Source organism: Rutidosis leptorrhynchoides, chromosome 6 (genome assembly GCF_046630445.1).
Source record: "Rutidosis leptorrhynchoides isolate AG116_Rl617_1_P2 chromosome 6, CSIRO_AGI_Rlap_v1, whole genome shotgun sequence".
Classification (NCBI taxonomy): Eukaryota; Viridiplantae; Streptophyta; class Magnoliopsida; order Asterales; family Asteraceae; genus Rutidosis; species Rutidosis leptorrhynchoides.
Window position 1 is genome coordinate 438,004,679 of NC_092338.1, and position 23,289 is coordinate 438,027,967.

Sequence of the window (23,289 nt, forward strand, 5' to 3'; positions counted from 1 at the left end):
TTGAGCTTTGCCAACACACTATTCTTTAGCATCAAACTTTCGATTGTTAAGATCGTTTACAGTTTTTGCTGCTTCATTAGCATTTTTCAAAGTTCTGAGAAATGATTCGTAAATTGGGGTGCTTATTCAGAATTTCAGAATTGAAGTACGTAAGTCCAAGAGATAGACGTTATATGTATATATAATACTGTTGGCGAACAATCGCTGCGAAATTCAAGAATAATGATCGAAGCTTTTTGGTATGGCAATTACTGTTACAAGATGCCGATGAGTACATGATAGGGTTTCAATGAATAAATATAGTGGTTTTTCGGAGAGATTTACGTCAAAGAGCAATGAATTTGCTGGTAAGTTTACTACTAATGTGGTGGGATATAAAAGGTTCCCCGGTAATAAAAACGTACATATTCAGGTTATGATAAGGCTAATCTGAAAAGTCAACGTTGACTATTTGGAAGTGTGATAAAACTGGATACTTTAAAAAAAAATTGCAAGGTTATTTTCGGTAATAACAATGCCAATGGATCACAGATTTATGTTAAATCTTTACTTAGATTCTGGGAGTTTTCAGGTGCATAACTATATGCATAAATCTTTCTTTTCGTAGATAACAAGTGGTTGGATCATCCTCTCAATTGTTTCTAAATTGAGGTATTTTCAATAATCATGAAGGGTTTGAACGCAGAGTGCAATCGTCAATATACATATGATGTTCTAGAACTTTGAATGATACGAATATTTTTCTGCGTTTTATGAATAGAAGTGGTGTTCTAGCACAGTTTTGAAGTTAAAGTATAGCTTTGAAAGATATAGGGATCTAAGAGTGATGATATCGGTTATATTTCAATTTGGATTCTGATCTGTTTAAATCAGAATATGTAATTGGATTTGAATGAGTATGGTTGCTTAGATTTCTATGAAAAAATGTATATCGTTGTGAAAGTAGTGAGTATAGTTAATGATTATTGAATAATCGAATGATGTACCGTGTAACATATTAATTGTGAACTCAAATATTTCTCAGGTATTACCTACCCGTTAAAAATTTTCACAATTAATATTTTTGTACAATAGAATTTTATTACAGTCTTTATGAAAATATATGTATGTATATTTTCTTCAGATGTAATACAGATTTAATAAGTTAATATACTATTAAACTCACTTGATTTCCGGCTGGAACTAGAAATGAATAATCTCTAAAACATTAGAGATTACATATTCTTCGCAGAGTATTTCACTAATGTAATCGATACTTCATTATCTATTCTTATTGATATTCCTTGGTGAATGATGTTGATGCTCGTGGAATTTTTGTGAGTTTCGCAAGGTACGAATGATGTTTTCTGAAAAGTTTCAAGTACATCGAAAATGAAAGTGTAAAATCAAACAAGTATTTGAATAATACACTTGATTTATTATGAAATTGAATCTTTTAAGTCAAGGCAAAGATTATAGTTAATGATTGTTAAGTCATTAACGAAGGATGTACATCATGGCATATTAGTAACATGAATTAACCGAGTAGTACCAACCAGTTAAGATTCACACGTAATAGCTTAGTACAAAAAGATTTATTTTGATTTCAAAATTCATATATATATATATATATATATATATATATATATATATATATATACATACATATATATATATATATATATATATATATATATATATATATATATATATATACACACACACATATAATTTCTTAAGGGGAAATGAGTTAATACTTCATAACTCGTTGATACAATATACGCGTTGTTGATTTGTTATGATGTTGGTGATTATGGAACTGGCAGAGCATGTGATGTTATAGGTGTTGCTGGTGCTGACGATGCTGACGGTACAGTTGATGCTGCTTGTATAACAAGTCTAGCTTGTAAATCATGCACCATTCCTGTCAGGGTTTCACTTCATTATTTCTGTCCGCCCACTCATCTAATTTACAACTTGCACTAGAATATATAATCTCTAAAACTTTTAGAAACTACATATTCTCTGCAGAATATTTCTTTAACGAAGTTATGAATCAATACTTCATCGTTTGTTGTTGTTGGTATTCCTTGGTATCTACAGGGCGTATGACATTGATGCTCGTGGGACAGATTGTGAAGTTGAGGTTTACGATGCGGTTGTTGTTGGTGGTGGTAATGATACTGTTGGTGTTGTTGTCGGTGGTACTATTGATGCTGGTGGTGCTTGTGATGCCTGCAAGTTGTGCATCATATTCCCCAAAGCCACTACTCGAGCGCGAAGCTCGTTGACTTCTTCTATTACACCGGGATGATTGGTGGTTCGAACGAGCGGATGAATAAGATCTAGAATTTGAGATAGTATATAATCGTGACGAGATACTCTGGAAATGAGAGAGAAAAGGGTGTTTTGAACAGGTTCGCCGGTAAGTGCTTCAGGTTCTTCGCCAAGAGGTGAATGTGTTGGATGGAAGGGATCACCTTCTTCTTGTCTCCAATGATTAAGTAGATTACGAACCCATCACCAATTCATCCAGAATAGATGATGGCTAATTGGTTGATCCATTCTGGTCACACTGCTTTCGGAGCTCGAGTGAAAATCCATATCGGAATAGCGGTCGGAATATAAGGAATTTGAACTAGATACGGGATCCATCTTGTGTAATCAGGGAAATGATTTTTGATGTGAAATAGATTATAGAACTTAGATTTGGTATTCTTCAATACATTATTTACATATGTATATATAATACCAAGATCTCATAAATTACGGAGGAATCTTCGAAAGATGTCAGGCAAAGTGTACAGTAACAGATATGCTAAGATATGAATTCGTCTGTACACTATCTATGCAATAAATTCAGGAAAATGTGTCTAGACTTAAGAATGATAAACAAGTAATTTCTGACAAGAAATGATAAGAAAAACTCGGTGAAAATAGATACAATCATAGTCCAAACTCACTAATGCATCATAACAATTACCAGTTAAACACACTAATGCAAATTCTGGTTCCCTATGACCTCAAGCTCTGATGCCAACTGTGATGACCCGTCCAAATCCATTAGGACGAATACATCATTCATCGATTTCACAGTGAGGTACTGACCTCTACATGATACGTTTTGTAAATATTGCATTCTTTTGAAAAGGCACACCATAATTGAATATCAAATTCCAAGGTTTTTGATGATTGATGATTTCTACATATAGACAATCACCGTAATTAATAGTCTACAATACTACATCCATTGATAATGCAGTCAAAATAAGATACATGGTGATGATTTTGTAAATGCAACGTTTTCTCGAATAAATCATGTATGACTCCATGTACATAGCTTGTATCACATATAAGCAAACAGCGGAAGACTTCTAGGAACCTGAGAATAAACATGCTTAAAAGTGTCAACACAAAGGTTGGTGAGTTCATAGTTTTAATGTTGCACATAATCTGTATATAAAGGTGGATCACAAGATTTCAGTTGTTTCATCCAGAAACGTTTATCAAAATATTCTACAAGATTGAGCACCCGGGTAACTAAACTTAACGTCTATATAATAAGTACCCATGTTTTAACATACATGCAACCAACATGTACAATACACGCAAACCAACGTGTACTAAACTCAAATATCATACGTCTGTTTTATAGTTCAGAATAGGGTTTCTATACCTGGAACAGACGGGGATGTCAAGCCCTATGGATCCATATATAACTACTCGCGCCCACCAGTTCTTATAACCGGCAGTTACTAGTTACCAAAGCTAAGGGATTTTCGGTTCAAACTCGGTGTAGAATTTAGTATGTACTTGTATCCATTGCGTTTAAAATAAAGTGCATGTATTCTCAGCCCAAAAATATAGATTGCAAAAGCAATTAAAAAGGGAGCAAATGAAACTCACCATACTGTATTTCATAGCAATTATTCATATGACGGCACTGAACAAGTGCAGGGTTGACCTCGGATTCACGAACCTATAATAGTTATATATATATATATATATATATATATATATATATATATATATATATTAAAACATATAACAAGCTAGGTCAGGTCATAGTGTATCACAATCCTAGTGCTCGAGACCGACATGCAAAAGTTAACAAAAGTCATTTCAAAAGTCAACCTGACTCAATATGATCTTTAAATCTATACATGTTTATTAACATAGTATAAGTTTTGATAATTGAACGAACTTATAGTTTATCAAACTCAAAATATTATTTATTTCAGGAGCTATATTATATTTGAATTATTATGGCAATCGAACATATTTTATTATTTCACATAGTTTTCCAATACTTGTAAAATCAGATTATAGTGTTTATAAAGTTTTAAAACATGATAAGACAGTCAACTTTGACAATTGATCAATCAAAATGAGACGTGCCTTATATAGAAATTCATTTACTCGATTAGTAATATCTAAAAATCCAATTTATCAATCTCATAGACAATTTGTTTAATTATTAATTTACAGTTTCAAACACAATTTCAATTAACGTCAAACATAATTCAGTTGACCATATCTTTTAATCCGTTCATCAAAATCACGCGAGTTCTAAATGAAAAGTTATTAATTTTTCGACAGCTTTCCAACGACATGTATATCATCTACCTTATATCAATAACATATGTATCAAATTCTTGATTCATCATAAACTATCTAACGACCAAATTAAAGCATACAAGTATGCATAAACATATATACTCGAGCACTAGACATGGATACACTATTAAATATATAAAAGATAAGATATGAATGCTCAAGTATCAATATTGTGATTCAATATTGCAGGAAAGAACGTAGACCCAATGGAGATGATAAACACTAGGTTTGACTTGCGAACAATACCCACGAACATTACCCATAACCTCCATAGCTATAACCCATAATTTCCTTAGCTTTGACTTATTTGAAAACTCGGTTTGAAATCATTTGAGCAGAACTTCGTCGTAGTATTTTATGTATAATACTACTAATAATAATACTCCTAACTACAAGATTAATAATAATATTAATCTTAATTATAATAATAATAATAATAATAATAATATAAATAAAAATAAATATACTATGGAGTATGTGAATTAGATAGAGAGATAGATTGAATTGTGAAATGGTTCGGCAGGATTGATCGAATATATATATATATATATATATATATATATATATATATATATATATATATATATATATATATATATATATATATAATATAATAATATAAATATCATATAATAATATAGAAAATTAAAACGTGACAATTAACATTCAATAATATCTGCCGACAGTTTTCGCAGACCGGTATTTCGTACTCAGTTGCTAATAATTAACGGGTAAAAGTATAAATAAAAAATATATCACTTTTTATAATTGAATACATATATTTATTTTGGTCTTAAGCTTTATAAAACTTGTTGTAAAAAGGTTCATTTATTTATAAAATTACTATATACGTTCGACGTAGAGTGTACATACTAGTCTACTGATCATTATGTGCCACCATAAATTACTGAATTCGTTTAATTCAATCGAATTAACGAATTTTAATATTTTAAAAGGTCATATTTATTAAATACTTCAGGGGTATTTTATGTAATTTATAATTAATAATTTCTATCATGTCACTTTCATGTGAATAGTAAATTAATTAATTTCGTTTCGTTTACTATTCATATGAATAGTAAATGAATTAATTTCGATTCAACTATTTAAGTTACGTTGTTGTACGTTGTGCTTTACAACTTGTACATCTTTGATTTAACTTCGTGTCTTCTTAAAAACTAAAAAAAAAATACATCATAAAAATAAAACGATTATATACGTAAATTTTTTAATTCGAAACTGCATCATTCAATAGTAAATTTTTATCATTTCGTATATAAATATTATTCGCATGTTTCCGTATATATATATATATATATATATATATATATATATATATATATATATATATATATATATAATTATCATAAGTTACGACGTTCGTGAATCGTCGGACAAACAGGGTGGTCAACCGTTGTATAAAAACTCATTTTCAAAAGTTTTAAAACTTGTCATAATTCATTACTTATCATGTCGGAAACATTTATAGTTTTGGTTCAAAATAAGTCGAGATTTTTCGGGTCATCACAGGTGGTTCTAAATTTGCGTGTTATAATTGTGGGCAAACGGGACATAAGTCTCGTGATTGTCCGGGTAAAGTCACGTGTTTTAAGTGCCAGAAGGATGGACACCGAAGGTCAGAGTGTCCCGAGTTGAGTTGATGACGAGGCACGAGATCCTCGCGACGTGGGATTAAGGTACTATTCGATTCGGTACCTATTTTATTTTGTTATATGTGTGATGTTGGGTAATAAGTGGGTTTACCATGTGACGTAATGACTAGCTAGGTCGAGTTAGCTCATTGAGGTTTATTTAGCCGAGTCGGGTTAATTAATTGTTAGGGTTTGACCGAGGCGGGTTGACCGTGTGTGTTTGACTTAACCGAGTCGGATTAGTCATTAGATGTTAGGTGTTGACCGAGGCGGGTTGACCGTGTGTGTTTGACTTAACCCAGTCGGGTTAGTCATTAGATGTTAGGTGTTAACCGAGGCGGGTTGACCGTGTGTGTTTGACTTAACCGAGTCGGGTTAATCAATTGTTGTTAGGTGTTGACCAAGTCGGGTTGACCAAGTGAGTTAACTTAACCGAGTCGGGTTAATTAACAATTGTTAGAGGTTTGACCAAGTCGGGTTGACCAAGTGAGTTGACTTAACCAAGTCGGGTTAGTCATTAGATGTCGAGGGTTGACTACGTTGGGTTGACCAAATGTGTTTGACTTAACCAAGTCAGGTTAGCCATTAGATGTTAAGGGTTGGCTATGTCGGGTTGACCAAGGGAGTTTGATTAATCAAGTTGGGATTAATCATTTAGTATCGAGAGCCTAGACGAGTCGGGTGTAACCGTATGGTGATAAGTGGTTACTTGTGTTGCTTTCAATTACATGATGTCGTGGTAAGGGAGTTGACGTGCAAGAAGATGCGTAAGTCGAGATGTTCATGGGAGTGAAACCCGTAAATTATGGCACGTGTTAGTATATTGCGGAATGGGTGACATCGAACGGATGGAACCTTGTGGATAGAGTATTTGATCCCGATGGAAGTTGGTTGTGGAGTCTACATGACACGTTGTCAGGTGCCTTTTCATGCCTGCGGACATAACATTTGACTTCAATGTTAGTGAGGTTACGTTGTACTCAGGGTGCCAGTAAGAAACCCTTAAGTGCATGGGTGACCAAGTGAGCAGATAAGTGATGGCAACGTGATGATTGCGATAGTGAAGCTTGTATGCTAAGTAGAAAATTCCTTCGTGTGATGTGATGAAGGACGATCATAAATTATTCGGATGATTTTAGTTGTGATGGGTCGGGTGAACCCAATGTTTCGAAAAGGTCTACCTTGCGGGTAGCGGTATTTGATATACAGGGTACGAGTTAAGTTGGCTTTAGGTCATTGCTTTGACGAAGCTAAGGAATGACGGCGAGTGTCGGCTTCATGAAGTGAAGCGAGTTTGTGAAAACTGGTGAAACGACCCATTCATATCACTATAAATGCAGTACGTTATTCATTGGTCCCATAGCGAGGTATTTGACCTCTATATTTATGTTTTAGAAAATATTGCATTCGTTTCATAAAAAGCACGCCATTATTATACATAATGCATGTTTTAAACAAGTGGGCGATTATTTAAGAAATAATCCCCATAATACATCGGTTTCCAAATACTACACACGTGACATAAAAAGTCGAATATAATACATGACAAAGGTTTTATTGAATGCAACACTTCATTTAAACAAAAACATGAGACTCCATGCACAGCTTGCTCAGATAATGCAACAGCGGAAGACTTTCTTAAGGACCTGAGAATAAACATGCTTAAACAATCAACACAAAGGTTGGTGAGATATATAGGTTTAGCATCGATATAAATATAGACCACAAGATTTCATAGTTATGAATATATGTACACTCGCAAGTGTATAAAATTATTCTATAAGTTGTTGAGCGCTTCGGTAACCATACTTAACCATTAATGTAGCATATTCCCTTTATTATGAAATCTTCCTACACTGTACCAAGTGTAGTAAAAATGAAGTACTATGCAACCGTTTACGATACTAGAGCGACTAGCCCGGTTGGGGTTGTCAAACCCGATAGATCTATCAATAGGATTCGCGCTTACATGTTCTTACAACATGTAAATATTAGTTACCAAGCTATTAGGGAAGATATGCAATGTGGTACAACTCAACGTAGAATATATTTTAAGTACTTGTGTCCATGGCGTAAAATATAAAATGCATGTATTCTCATCCCAAAATATTTTTAGAGTTTAAAAATGAGACTATATACTCACGGTAGTAAAAGTATATTAATAATAAGTTTTCAACTTATTAAAAATATGGCCGTCATCCTTGGATTCACGAACCTATAACAATAATAACGATTCGGATAATAATACATGTGAACAAAATTAATATATAGCAAGTTTATATCATATATTCAATCACATGTGATTGTTTAAGTTCATACTTTCAATCACGTGTGATTGTTTAAGTTTATATTTTCAATCACGTGTGATTATTTAAGTTTATATTTTCAATCATGTGTGATTGTTTAAGTTGTCAAGTTAGTAGTCCAACGTTAGTAGTCCACAATTAGTAGTCCACAGTTAGTAGTACATAGTATACACGTGTTGTATAAGACTCAATCATGACCCACAATACCGCTATTGTAGTTACACGTATTGTGTATGTGGTGTCTTTTGATTTATCCGACGTATTGTGTAACCATGACATGTTAGAATACATGTATAATACAATAAAAGTTAGTTAGGATATGGTTAGTATAGATTTTAATGAATTAATCCCGTAATCAAATTATCCATTTCTAACTAATATTGTTTTGCCCATAATTTCTTCGTTATAAATCCGTTTTTAGTGAATCAAATTACTGTGGTTTCATAACGAAATGTAAATTGTGAAACTAAACTGAAAAAGTGGTGGTTTATAGTCGGAGTTACAAGTTATAATCCATATTTGAAAGAGGTAGTTATTTCCGTCGAAAGAACGACATCTTGATGACCATTTTGAAAAACATACTTCAATTTTGAGTTTAACCATGATTTTTGGATATAGTATCATGTTCATATGAAATATAATTTTCCCAGAAGAATAACTTTTAAATCAAAGATTATGATAGTTTTTAATTATCCAACCCAAAACAGCCCCCGGTCTTACTATGACGGCGTATGTCCGGTTTTATGGTGTTCTTCGTGTTTTCAAGTTTTAACTCATTAAGTTAGTATATCATATAGATATAAAATATGTATTAAGTTGTTTTTAAAAGTCAAGTTAGAAGAATTAACTTTTTTTGTGAACAAGTTTAGAATTAACTAAACTATGTTCTAGTTTATAAACTCTTATATAGATAGCTATAGACATATGAATTGAACAAGAGTTGAAGTAGAGTTTTTACCTCAAGTTTAGAATGTAAAATTGCTGGAAATAAGTAGTAGAACAAAACTTGAGAGAGTTCTTGCAAGTGTGTGTGAAAATTGGAAGTAAAATTTGGAAAATGAATGTGTAAAAATGAGTTAGAAATGGTGCTTATTTATAGGCTTGAAAATTTGGTTTTTAGTGAAAATATATAGTATAAGTTAAAATGTATTAAGTCATGGATGACATATTAAATTGATTAGGTCATGGATGACATATTACACAAATAATTGCAGATTTCTATTAGTATATATACCAATAGTAAATACTTCTAGAAGCTGTGTATAATACGGGTAAAAATACCATATGAATGCGAGTAGAATTCTTGAAGAAATTGAACGCAAATACGAGTATAGCTATCCTTTATATGTATTGGTATATTATAAAGTGTATTTAATACTTGTAAGGATGTATTTACACTCGTAATACATTATATGTAAATACATTTTAGCATAAGTTAATTACGTCGTTTAAATAGTAACATATATATTGTTCAAAAACTCTTTAAATTAGTAGTATGAAAATATATATATAATACTTTATATATATATAATACTTTATTAATATACTTAATGAGATATTTAATTATCATATTTTCAAGTTAAATATATATAAATCCATATATATACACAATAATTAAATAATTAAATCAAGTTATGACGTTCGTGAATCATCGGAATAAAAGGGTGACCAAAAGCTTATGTAAAACTCTTTTCAGAGGTTCAAGACTTATTAAAATTCATTTCTTATCAAGTCAGAATTATTAAATCATATAAATAGTATAATCAAGTAGTCGGAAAAATCCGGGTCGTTACAGTACCTACCCGTTAAAGAAATTTCGTCCCGAAATTTGATCGAGATCGTCATGGCTGACCATAAGTATGTTTTCATGACGATTACGAGTTGAAAATTTAGAGTTTTATCATCAGTGAGTAATATGGATAAAACAATTCGATTATGTGAAGTGTATGAGTGAAGCTATCGCAAAATATTGAAATGAGGAAAGTAAAGATTCGTCTTAACTTTTGACGTCGTCACGGTTGATTTTCGGATTAAAGAAAATCTTTGTAATCTTAATAAGATTTGATTCTTCGGTAATTAAGGAAATTAGAATTTTCTTCGATTAGTGCGTAATCTGCCTTGATTACTATGTCTAATATTTCGCTATAAATTAACACCCCCCCTTCGTTTCCTTATTTCCACATCTCTCATCTTCTATACTTTCTTCCTTAATTCATACTTCCAAAACATTCGTCAATATGCTCCATCCAGTTCTGATTCTTGATATACTCCTAATTTTCATATCTTTCATTCTTCTTTTTCATCTACCACCGGAGGAATTTATTTACTTTTACTATTACCTTGGGGTTATAGTATTTTTAATTCTCCCGTGCCTTTACGTTGCAATACGTATTGATATGCACGGTTTGTAATTTATGTATTGTTGTCGGGCTTTATATTTTCTTTTATATTTAAGAGTTCCATGCTTTTGTCTCCTCTTCCCGACTTTTAGTCAAGCGAGTAATGGTCCAGAATTCGTAGGTATGAAGCTTCGGATGAACAATACTAATATTCTAAGAAAGAAATGGTAATAGCACGATCTGACTTGTTAAATTACCAAAAAATTACGGAAAAAAACCGAATCATCAAGAAAAATATTTTCTTGATAATTCTAGAGGTTAAATAGAATGAAAAAGTTATGTAACATGGCACATGATGACGGTATAGCCTATGAATCATCATGTTCCATTAGAAACTCAGCATGACTTACTGTAATATAATCACATTGATCAAGTGTCATTATATTATACTAACTCATGCTTCAGTCCCCAACACTACTTCAAAAATATTCATATTTTAAATTCGAATTTTTTTCTTCAGAATTTAGAAACAAAAACAGTTTCTTTTATGATATAACACAGATAGCGTGCAGAAATGAATAATTTCAGATAATAATAGTTACGAAAATATCTTCAGAAATATCGAGGATATTTATAATGAAAGATACGATGATATCTTAGAATTTCTAAGATCGAAAGGTGATGAAGAAGATTTGTCTGCAAAGGTTTAGAGTCAGGAGCAAGGTATTCGTTATTGACTTCAGCAGACACTGAATCATTTGGATTCTTTGAAGGCAGGTTTAGTCTTTGTGATTTGTCCACAGCCTCCTTCATGGTTTGCTCAATCCGTTTTCCAGTTTCAAACCTTCTCTTTACTGAGCTTTGCCAACGCACTATTCTTTATCATCAAACTTTTGGCTGTTAAGGTCGTTTACAGTTTTTGCTGCTTCATCAGCATTTTTCAAAATTTCGAGAACTGATTCACAGGTTAGGCGCTTTTAAGAATTTCAGAATGGAAGATCATAATTCTAAGAGATAATTGTTATAGGTATGCATATAACTGTTGATGTAGAAACGTTGTGAGATTCGAAATACTGATTGTTAATTCCTGGTATTTGGTATGGCAATTATTGTTACAAGATGTGGATGAGTACATGATACAGTTTCAATGAGTATAATGATTTTTCGGAAGGTCAAAGATCAATGAAGTTGTTGGTAAGTTTACTGCTAATGTGGCGAGATATAAAAGGTTCCCCGGTAACAATGATGAAGGGGTAATCGTTATAATAAGGCTTATTCGAATGAAAAATTATAGTTGATTTGCTAGAGCTGTGACAAAACTGTCTACTTTGAAAAGGAATTGAAAAGTTATTTTTGGTAATAAATGCCAAAGGATCTGACAAGGATACGTGTTAAACTTCTACTTGGGTTTCAGGAGTTTTCCAGGTGTATGACTGTATGCATAAGTTCTTCTTTTCATAGATAACGTGTGGTTGGATCATCTTCTCGATTGTTTCTTAATTGAGGTGTTTTCAAGACTCATGAAGGGTTTAAACGCAGATTGTAATCGTTAATATACATATAATATTCTAGAGTTTTGGACGACATGACTATTTTTCTGAGTTTTATAAATAGAAGTGATGTTCTATCACAGTTTTGTAGTCAAAGTATAGCTTTGAAAACTGTAGGGATCTAAGAGTGATGTCTTCTGTTAAATCTTGACTTAAATTTTGATTTGTCAAAAGCAGAATATGTAATCAAATTTGGATGAGAATGGTTGTTTTGATTTCTATAAAAGAATGTATATCATTGTGAAAGTAGTGAGTATAGTTGATGATTTGCTGAATCAGAATCGAAGAATGTAACATATTAATTGTTAATTTATATATTTCTCGGGTATTACCTACCCGTTAAAAGTTTCACAAGTAATATTTTGTACAAGAGAAATTTTATTACAGCCTTTATGAAAATATATATATGTATATTTTCTGCAGATGTAACATAGATTTAATGAGTTAATATAATATTAAACTCATTTGATTTTCGGCTGGAACTAGGAATGAATAATCTCTAAAACATTAGAGATTACATAATATTCGCGGAGTATTTCACTAATGTAGTCAATACTTCATTATTTATTCTTATTGACATTTCTTCGGTGAATGATGTTGATGTTTGTGGAGTTCTTGTGAATTTTGTAAAGCACGAATGATATTTTCCAGAAAGTTTCGAGTACATCGAAGATGAAAGTGTAAAATCAAACATGTAATTGAATAATACACTTGGTTTATTATGAAATGGAATTCATTGAATTGAAACAAGATTGTAGTTAACGATGGTTAAGTTGTTAACGACGGATGTACATCATAGCATATTAATATGAATTTAACCGAGTAGTATCTACCCTTTTTCAATTCATACATAATAGCTTAGTACGAAAAGATTTATTTTGATCTCAAAATTCATATATATATATATATAAAATATACATATAATTTCTTCAGGGGGAATGAGTTAATACTTCATAACTCGTTGATACAATATACGCGTTGTTGATTTGTGATGATGTTGATGATTATGGAATTGGCGGAGCTCGTAGTGCTACAGATTTTGCCGGTGTTGATGATACTGATGGTGATGCTGGTGGTACTACCGGTGGTGCTTGTATAATAAGTCTAGCTTGTAAACCACGCACCATTCTTGGCAGGGTTTCTGCTCTTTCTTCTATCATTTCGGTCCACTCATCTGATTTATGGTTAAGGTTGGAATAGATAATCTCTAAGACTTTAGAGATTACATAATCGCTGCAGAATTTTTCTCCAGTGAAGTTATGAATCAATACTTCATCGTTGATTTTTATTAGTACTCCTTGGTATCTATGGTGCGTATGACGTTGATGCTCGAGGTACAGATTATGACATTGAGGTGTGGGATGCTGATGTTGTTGTTGATGGTGGTAATGGTACTGTTGATGTTGCTGATGGTGGTACTGTTGATGCTGGTGATGCTGCTGGTGCTTATAACCTTTGCACCATATTCTCCAAAGCCACTACCCGAGTGCGAAGCTCGTTGACTTCTTCTATTACACCGGGATGATTGTCGGTTCGGACGAGCGGATGAATAAGATCTAGAATGTGAGATAGTATATAATCGTGACGAGATACTCTGGAAATGAGAGAGAAAATGGTGTTTCGGACAGGTTCGCCGGTAAGTGCTTCAGGTTCTTCGCCAAGAGGGAAATGTGGTGGATGGAAGGGATCACCTTCTTCTTGTCTCCAATGATTAAGTAGGCTGCGAACACATCCCCAATTCATCCAGAATAGATGATGGTTAATTGGTTGATCCATTCCAGTCACACTGGTTTCGGAGCTCGAGTGAAACTCCATATCGGAATTCGAGGGACTTGAACTAGCGGCGAGTTCTATTTCGTACGATTGAATAAAGGATTTTTCGATATGAAATAATTTTTGGCTATTGGATGGTATTCTAATTACATAGAATATCTATATATATATATATAGAACAAAAGATTTCGTAGATTACGGAAGAATTTACGGAATATGTCAGGCAAAGTTTACAGTAACAGATACGCTAAGATATGATTTAGCAGATATACTAAGATATGAATTTTGTCTATACACTATCTATGCAATAATTGCAGTAAGACACGTCAAGACTTAAGATGATATACAGGTATTTTTCGACAAGAAATGATAAGCAAAACTTTTGACATGTAGACATGGCCGAAGTCCAGACTCACTAATGCATCCTAACAACTATCAGTTAGACACACTAATGCAAGACCTGGTTCGCTAAGACCACCGCTCTGATACCAACTGAAACAACCCATTCATATCACTATAAACGCAGTACGTTATTCATTGGTCACATAGCGAGGTATTTGACCTCTATATGATACGTTTTAGAAAATATTGCATTCGTTTCATAAAAAGCACGCCATTATTATACATAATGCATGTTTTAAACAAGTGGTCGATTATTTAAGAAATAATCCACATAATACATCGGTTTCCAAATACTACACACGTGACATAAAAGTCGAATATAATACATGACAAAGGTTTTATTGAATGCAACACTTCATTTAAACAAAAACATGAGACTCCATGCACAGCTTGCTCAGATAATGCAATAGCGGAAGACTTTCTTAAGGACCTGAGAATAAACATAATTAAACAGTCAACACAAAGGTTAGTGAGATATATAGGTTTAGCATCGATATAAATATAGACTACAAGATTTCATAGTTATAAATATATGTACACTCGCAAGTGTATAAAAGTATTCTATAAGTTGTTGAGCGCTTCGGTAACCATACTTAACCATTAATGTAGCATATTCCCTTTATTATGAAATCTCCCTACACTGTACCAAGTGTAGTAAAAACGAAGTACTATGCAACCGTTTACGATACTAGAGCGACTAGCCCGGTTGGGGTTGTCAAACCCAATAGATCTATCAATAGGATTCGCGCTTACATGTTCTTACAACATGTAAATATTAGTTACCAAGCTATTAGGGAAGATATGCAATGTGGTACAACTCAACGTAGAATATATTTTAAGTACTTGTGTCCATGGCGTAAAAAATAAAATGCATGTATTCTCATCCCAAAATATTTTTAGAGTTTAAAAATGGGACTATATACTCACGGTAGTAAAAGTATATTAATAATAAGTTTTCAACTTATTAAAAATATGGCTGTCGTCCTTGGATTCACGAACCTATAACGATAATAACGATTCAGATAATAATACATGTGAACAAAATTAATATATAGCAAGTTTATATCATATATTCAATCACATGTGATTGTTTAAGTTCATACTTTCAATCACGTGTGATTGTTTAAGTTTATATTTTCAATCACGTGTGATTATTTAAGTTTATATTTTCAATCACGTGTGATTGTTTAAGTTGTCAAGTTAGTAGTCCAACGTTAATAGTCCACAATTAGTAGTCCACAGTTAGTAGTACATAGTATACACGTGTTGTATAAGACTCAATCATGACCCACAATACCGCTATTGTAGTTACACGTATTGTGTATGTGGTGTCTTTTAATTTATCTGATGTATTGTGTAACCATGACATATTAGAATACATGTATAATACAATAAAAGTTAGATAGGATATGGTTAGTATAGATTTTAACGAATTAATCCCGTAATCAAATTATCTATTTCTAACTAATATTGTTTTGCCCATAATTTCTTCGTTATAAATCCATTTTTAGTGAATCAAATTGCTATGGTTTCATAACGAAATGTAAATTGTGAAATTAAACTGAAAAATTGGTGGTTTATAGTCGGAGTTACAAGTTAAAATCCATATTTGAAAGAGGTAGTTATTTTCGTCGAAAGAACGACATCTTGATGACCATTTTTGAAAAACATACTTCAATTTTGAGTTTAACCATGATTTTTGGATATAGTATCATGTTAATATGAAATATCATTTTCCCAGAAGAACAACTTTTAAATCAAAGATTATGATAGTTTTTAATTATCCAACCCAAAACAGCCCCCGGTCTTACTATGACGACGTATGTCCGGTTTTACGGTGTTCTTCCGTGTTTCCAAGTTTTAACTCATTAAGTTAGTATATCATATAGATATAAAACATGTATTAAGTTGTTTTTAAAAGTCAAGTTAGAAGGATTAACTTTGTTTGTGAACAAGTTTAGAATTAACTAAACTATGTTCTAGTTTATAAACTCTTATATAGATAGCTATATACATATGAATTGAACAAGAGTTGAAGTAGAGTTTTTACCTCAAATTTAGAATGTAAAGTTGCTAGAAAGAAGTAGTAGAACAAAACTTGAGAGAGTTCTTGCAATTGTGTGTGAAAATTGGAAGTAAAATTTGGAAAATGAATGTGTAAAAATGAGTTAGAAATGGTGCTTATTTATAGGCTTGAAAATTTGGTTTTTAGTGAAAACATCTAGTATAAGTCAAAATGTATTAAGTCATGGATGAAATATTAAATTAATTATGTCATGGATGACATATTACATAAATAATTGTAGATTTCTATTGGTATATACCAATAGTAAATACTTCTAGAAGCTGTGTATAATTCGGGTAAAAATACCATACGAATGCGAGTAGAATTCTTGAGGAAATTGAACGGAAATACGAGTATAGCTATCCTTTATATGTATTGGTATATTATAAAGTGTATTTAATACTTGTAAGGATATATTTACACTCGTAATATAATATATGTAAATACATTTTAACATAAGTTAATTACGTCGTTTAAATAGTAACATATATATTGTTCAAAAACTCTTTAAATTAGTATTATGAAAATATATATAAAATATTTTTTTAATATACTTAATGAGATATTTAATTATCATATTTTCAAGTTAAATATATATAAATCCATATATATACACAATAATTAAACAATTAAACAATTAAATCAAGTTATGACGTTCGTGAATCGTCGGAATAAAAGGGTGACCAAAAGCTTATGTAAAACTCTTTTCGGAGGTTTAAGAATTATTAAAATTCATTGCTTATCAAGTCAGAATAATTAAATCATATAAATAGTATAATCAAGTAGTCGGAAAAATCTGGGTAGTTACAACTGGAGACAATGACCGATGGAGAGATTGGTCGGTAGTGTTATATGACGTGATTTTCGCAATATGGTGATATCTTGGAGGCGAATTTATGGAACGAAGTTCCAAGTGGGGGAGTTACACTCCCGCTCTGAAGTGTGTACGTTTGAAGATTTCGGATGATGCTCGTAATAGATTTGGAAATTTGTGTCGAGATCTAGATTTGATCGGTTGATGTAGAGTCCGTTTCGAACTGAATTTCATGATTATGAGAATTTAAATTGCTACTAGAGGTAGGGATGTGGTAAGAATTCATTAAGATTCGAATGGTTGAGTCCGACGAGCGGGATGAAGTCCCCTAGATGAGAGATAAGTGTGCCAAATTCTCTCTAAGAGTCGCTATGTGTGAGATTTTAGTCGAACTTTTACAAATTGGAAGGTAAGATGCGAGGCGTAATGCTCGGATTTGTAGTGTTGGCAGATCGTGGGTGGCGATTTAATTTGAAATGGCAACTTAGTGGGTGAAGTCGCCAAGGGAGTTGTGTAAAATTTTCTGATTCTTGGAAAATTAGTTAGACTTCGAAGTTGGAAGTAAGTTGAAGGACCGTGGAGTGTAGGTCCGGTTGGGTAAGTGACGAAGATCACAAGGACGTGATCGAGTTTAAGTGGGGGAGAGTTGTAAGACCAGGATATTTCAAATAATTATCTCGGGTGTAAAGTGCACGTAGCGAGTATATTTATATATGTAAATATGTACACGAAGTTAATAGATGTATATATTGATATATATGTATATATATATACATTATATATATATATATATATATATATATATATATATATATATATATATATATATATATATATATATATATATATATATATGTAGATAGAAGGTTGGTACGACGTGTGAGATAAAAGAATGTAGCATGTTCGTATATATATGTATGTATATATATATACATGTGCATGGAGTTATTTATGTATGGAAATGTATGCATGGTATGAAGGCGTGCGTAATGTATGTAAGATATAGGACCGAACATGTTATTGTAGTTGTGTTTAAGTATATATACGAAGCGAGTATGAAGGGTACAAGTCATGCTACGAGTCTTGGACTTAGTTAACTGAAAATTGGACAAAATACCTTGTTAGTCGCGTCGTGGACCTGTGGGGTCGCGCCGCGAGAATGCAAGCAAATCAAGATCAGGAGGGCACTTAATCAGTTCGAAGTTTTACCTCAAAAACCGTGCCGCGGTTCAGTGCGGTCGCGCCACGACCTGCCTGCAGGTCAGATTCGATTTTCAGTTTTAAAAAGGGTAGGTCGAGGGTATTTTTGTCTTTTTGCGAGATTGTGGCTCTAAATCCCAGCCACTTATCTCTTTTTCTTCATTTCTTTTATTTTTTCTTTCTCTCTTTTCTCTCAAATCCCAAAACCCTCTTAGATTCAAAGTGAGATTTGAGGTGAAGATTTGTGATTCAATAAGTCCTAACTCCGAATTTCGTTTTTGTGTTCATGGTTATATTTAGGGCTTTTGATTGTATGTTCTTGAACAAAACCCCACAAGTTGTTAAATTGAAGACTTAAACTAGTAGATGGTGTGGAAGGCCACTTTGGTGGGTTTAGGGTTGGATGGTGAAATTAGTGAGTTTATAATCTTGTTTAAGAGTTTAAATCGCTAGTTAGTTTGTGTTAAAAGTGATTTGAGGTGTAAGTATGCAAATTTGGTGATTTGACTAGTTTTTAGGTCAAAATGGATTTTTTGTGTAAATGTTGATCTAAAATGCGTTTAAAGCCTAAAATGGGTGTATTTTGGTATTTCGGGAATGCGGGAAGTGGTCTCGTTAGTTTTGGACGTTCGAGTATCGTTAAAAGTGCAAAAAGGAGTATATTGCACTTTATGTCAATTTGGGCGGGTCGTGAGTCCGAATGGGGGATCGGTTGATCAAACCTTGTGTAAAATGTATTAGTGGAACATAATCACTATTCGATTGTGATTATGGGTGGTTCGGGCGAGATTTGACTTAGTCAAAGTTGGTCAAGTGTAATAGTCGAAATTACACTTGTGATGTCTTAAGTCGAGTAAGCTTGAGTTGTAGCTTATTTGCTTGAATGATTTGCGTAGGTGAATTACGTGAAGTTGGTGGAAGAAGTTCAAGTGCGGGATGCGCTTCTTCAAGTAATCGAGGTGAGTGAAATATTTATACATGTATGTATGTAGTTTATTTACTCGTGTGCGATGTGGGTCCTCGGTGCCACATCGTGAGTATTATGTTGGTATGTGTCACAAGTCGGTGACTTATTTGTTGGTATGATGGGATGAGAACTACGAGTCGATAATGTCTCGGTAGGGGATTCACAAGTCGGTGACACCTAATGGTGATTCACAAGTCGGTGAAACCATATGCCGGGAAGTGATTCACAAGTCGGTGACACTTCATAGTGTTTCACAAGCCGGTGACACTTAGTGGTGCTTCACAAGGCGGTGACACTACATGGCGTTCACAAGTCAGTGACCCATATGTATTGGTGGGGGATTCACAAGTCGGTGACACCCTTTGGTGATTCACAAGTCGATGACACCTTATGATGATTCACAAGTCGGTGACATCATACGAGTGAGACTCGACGTTATTGGTCGTCTACAAGTCGGTAGTGCCATAGCGGGGAATGGTTTGGTATGTTTATGCATTGTTATGATTTAGTATATTATTGTGGCGGTTTATATACTAATGTTGTTGATTGTTGTATGTAGTAATGCTAGATTGCTTATACGTGAATACATGTTGTGTGTTGGGTATGCGTGTAGGTAAACTATATATGTATGTGTATAAATGTTTTACTCACTAAGCAATTAGTTTACCCTCTCGTTGTTTACATTTTTATAGGTTGCAAGTGGCGGCTTTACGGATTGCTTTATACTTTTGATTAGGATTGGATAGCGTTCCCAATCACCATGCTCAGTTTTGGTTGTAAAGTGAACTAGTCGGGTCATGACCTATATTTTGGATACGTCAAATGGGTCCCGGGTTGTATTCCCGTTTTGTAAACTTAATTTATATATTGTATGTTTTAAAGATGTTTAAACTTAACATTGTAATGATGATGTTTTCAGAAACGTAAATGGACTAATGTTGCATATTGCATATATTATTATGATAAAAAGGAAAAAAAAAAATTATGGGCCGGAAATACGACGGGTTGGGTTGTTACATTGTATTAGGTCCTCTTGTACCTCTTTTTAAACCAGAATTATTATTAAAACTATTATTAACAGTTTTAGCCAAATAATTTGAAGTTTGACTTCCTTTTTGAATATCAGAAGTAACTAATCCCCTATGAGACTCTTCCCTTGATAAGATTGCATAAGCAGTCTTAACATCAGGAAGAGGATCCCTAGTTAATAGGTTACTTCTGATTGGTTGATATTCATCATTTAAGCCCATCAAGAACTGCATTAGTTTTAACAATGTTGAAATCCCACCACATGCTTATAGTTTAGTGATTAGTGGTCTTTGTAAAGATGCTAAGCCAATGGAAGGATACACATTGTTTAAAAAATGATTCAAACAGGTCGTAAAGGTAACATTTCATTGTATACGGCTTTAATGGACGCGTATGCTAAAAGCGGGCATATATATGAAGTGATTAGGCTTTTCGAAAGGACGAATATTGACGGGTTAAAGCCCGATGAGGTCACGTAAGGTGTAATTGTGAATGTTTTATGCAAAACAGGGAGATTAGAGGAGGCGATTAAGTATTTTGAGTTGTGTAAAGAGAATAAAGTGGCGGTTAACGCAATTTTATTCAAGTCTTATAGATGGATTTAGGAAAGGTGGGAAATTAGATGAAGCCGAAAAGTTGTTTGAGGAAATGGTTAATGATGTTTGTAGTCGTGATTCGTATTGTTACAATGCGTTGATCGATGCATTGGTGAAACATGAAAAGGTTGACCAAGCTTTGACTCTTTTTAATCGAATGGAAAATGATGGTTGTGATGCAACGGTTTGTACATACACAATCATAATGAACGGGTTATTTAACGAACATAGAAATGAAGAAGCGTTAAAGATTTGAGATTTGATGATCGATAAAGGTATAACTCCGACACCTGCTTCGTTTTGCGTTCTGTCAACTGGGGTTTGTTTGTCGGGTAAAGTGTCACGAGCGTGTAAGATATGATTAATGTTTTGGTCAAAGCAGGGCGTGTTGACCAAGCGTGTAAATTAGCGGACGGGATTATTGATAGAGGACGATAGGTACCTGGGAGGGTTCGTACAGTTTTGATTAATACGTTGAGGAAAGCGGGGAATTCAGAAATGGCGATGAAATTGATGCATAGTAAAATCGGGATTGGGTATGAGAGGATGGGTACTGTTAAGAAACGGATCAAGTTTAGATTGCTCGTTGACAAGTGAGTTTCTTTTAGCCACTCGAGCCGATTTGGTTAGCTGAAACCGCGTGGGCCATAATGTAGTTGGTCAAGAGTTGGAGGCGGGTCGTACTGCTGTCTTTGAAAGATTATATGGAGGACTGGCCATTGACTTAAGTAAGTGTCCGTTTTTATAGTTAGAGGTATCAAATTTGACCCATTTACACAGAGTTGGTTGATACTAGTAACATTTTTTTCCTGCCATCACATGTTCCATTTGTAAAAAATTAAATGAAACAGGTTGAAAGGGTCAAAACTAGCCCAAATTGTATTGAATATGCGTAAATTATATGAAGGATTGGCCATTGCTCTTATCATCCCAAATCAGTGTACCAAATTGTCTACACCTTTGGCAATAGCTCAGTGGTACTCGATACCTTTGAAGTTGGGAGCCTGGGACCCAACATGTGGAAGCTTGGACCTAATGATAGAGCAGGTTCGATCCCCACTCGCGGTAAAAATTTACAACTCTTGTGGCATTGGGATGATGGTTGCTCCCGTCACATGTGTGGGACCCCGTGGAGCCAATTTTCTGGTATTCAAACCTTTTGGGGTGGGCTGGTGGGTTCCCATAGAAAACACAAATTCGGGGTGTCTCTGTCAAACTTACACATTTTTTTTGACCTAACTTGTCTATTTTTCTACCATTTAGGCCTTTTCCTTGTTCATATTAGTAAGCAACACTAGTCACCTATCAAATGACTAAATTATTAATGTTTGGTTGCAGTTAACTATTGATTAAAATTTTCAAAGCTCCTACTTGTTCCAACATAAGTTGTTTCTCTTTTGATGCAAACTGACTAATAATTTCTACTGATGTGGTATGAGTAAAAAATATGGTCTCCAATTATTTGTCTTTTAAGTTGTAGATGTAAGATGTTATTCTTTTTGCATCCACTTGAAATTTCTAGTTATTATTTCTTCTTCAGATCTCCCTGTGTGTGAAAAGATTAATATACCCTGGTGTCATACAGTTTAAAAATGCTGCAGATAAGTTATAGTATTGGATATAGAAGAGATGCTTATCAGCTGAAATGACTTCATAAATGTTTGTATATTAAAAAAGGTCTACAGTGTCTCAAGTGTTTGCATTTTGACTATTGAGGATGTTTATATGACAAATGTGCCGCTTGGTAATTTAAGGATGGCAATGGATGTCCAATTTATCTGATATCCATCGATCGGATCCATTTAAATGATATGGACGATCTAAATAGCTGATAAGTGGATATGGATATGGATGTTGTGAAAAAGTAGTGGAACGGATATGGATGATAATTTCTCATCCAATGATATATCCATTTACCACCCGAAATGCATTTACTTAAATATATGTTGTATGTCTCTATTAATCGAGTCAACAACAAGCGTCAATTTATTGGCGACTTG

The 23,289-nt window shown here is 33.3% G+C and overlaps 1 pseudogene; it reads left to right on the forward strand.

Moving 5' to 3' along the window:
• The window catches only part of LOC139855305 (uncharacterized), a 48,926-nt pseudogene extending 25,855 nt beyond the window's left edge, over nt 1–23,071 (forward strand).
• The last annotated feature ends 218 nt before the right edge of the window (nt 23,072–23,289 follow it).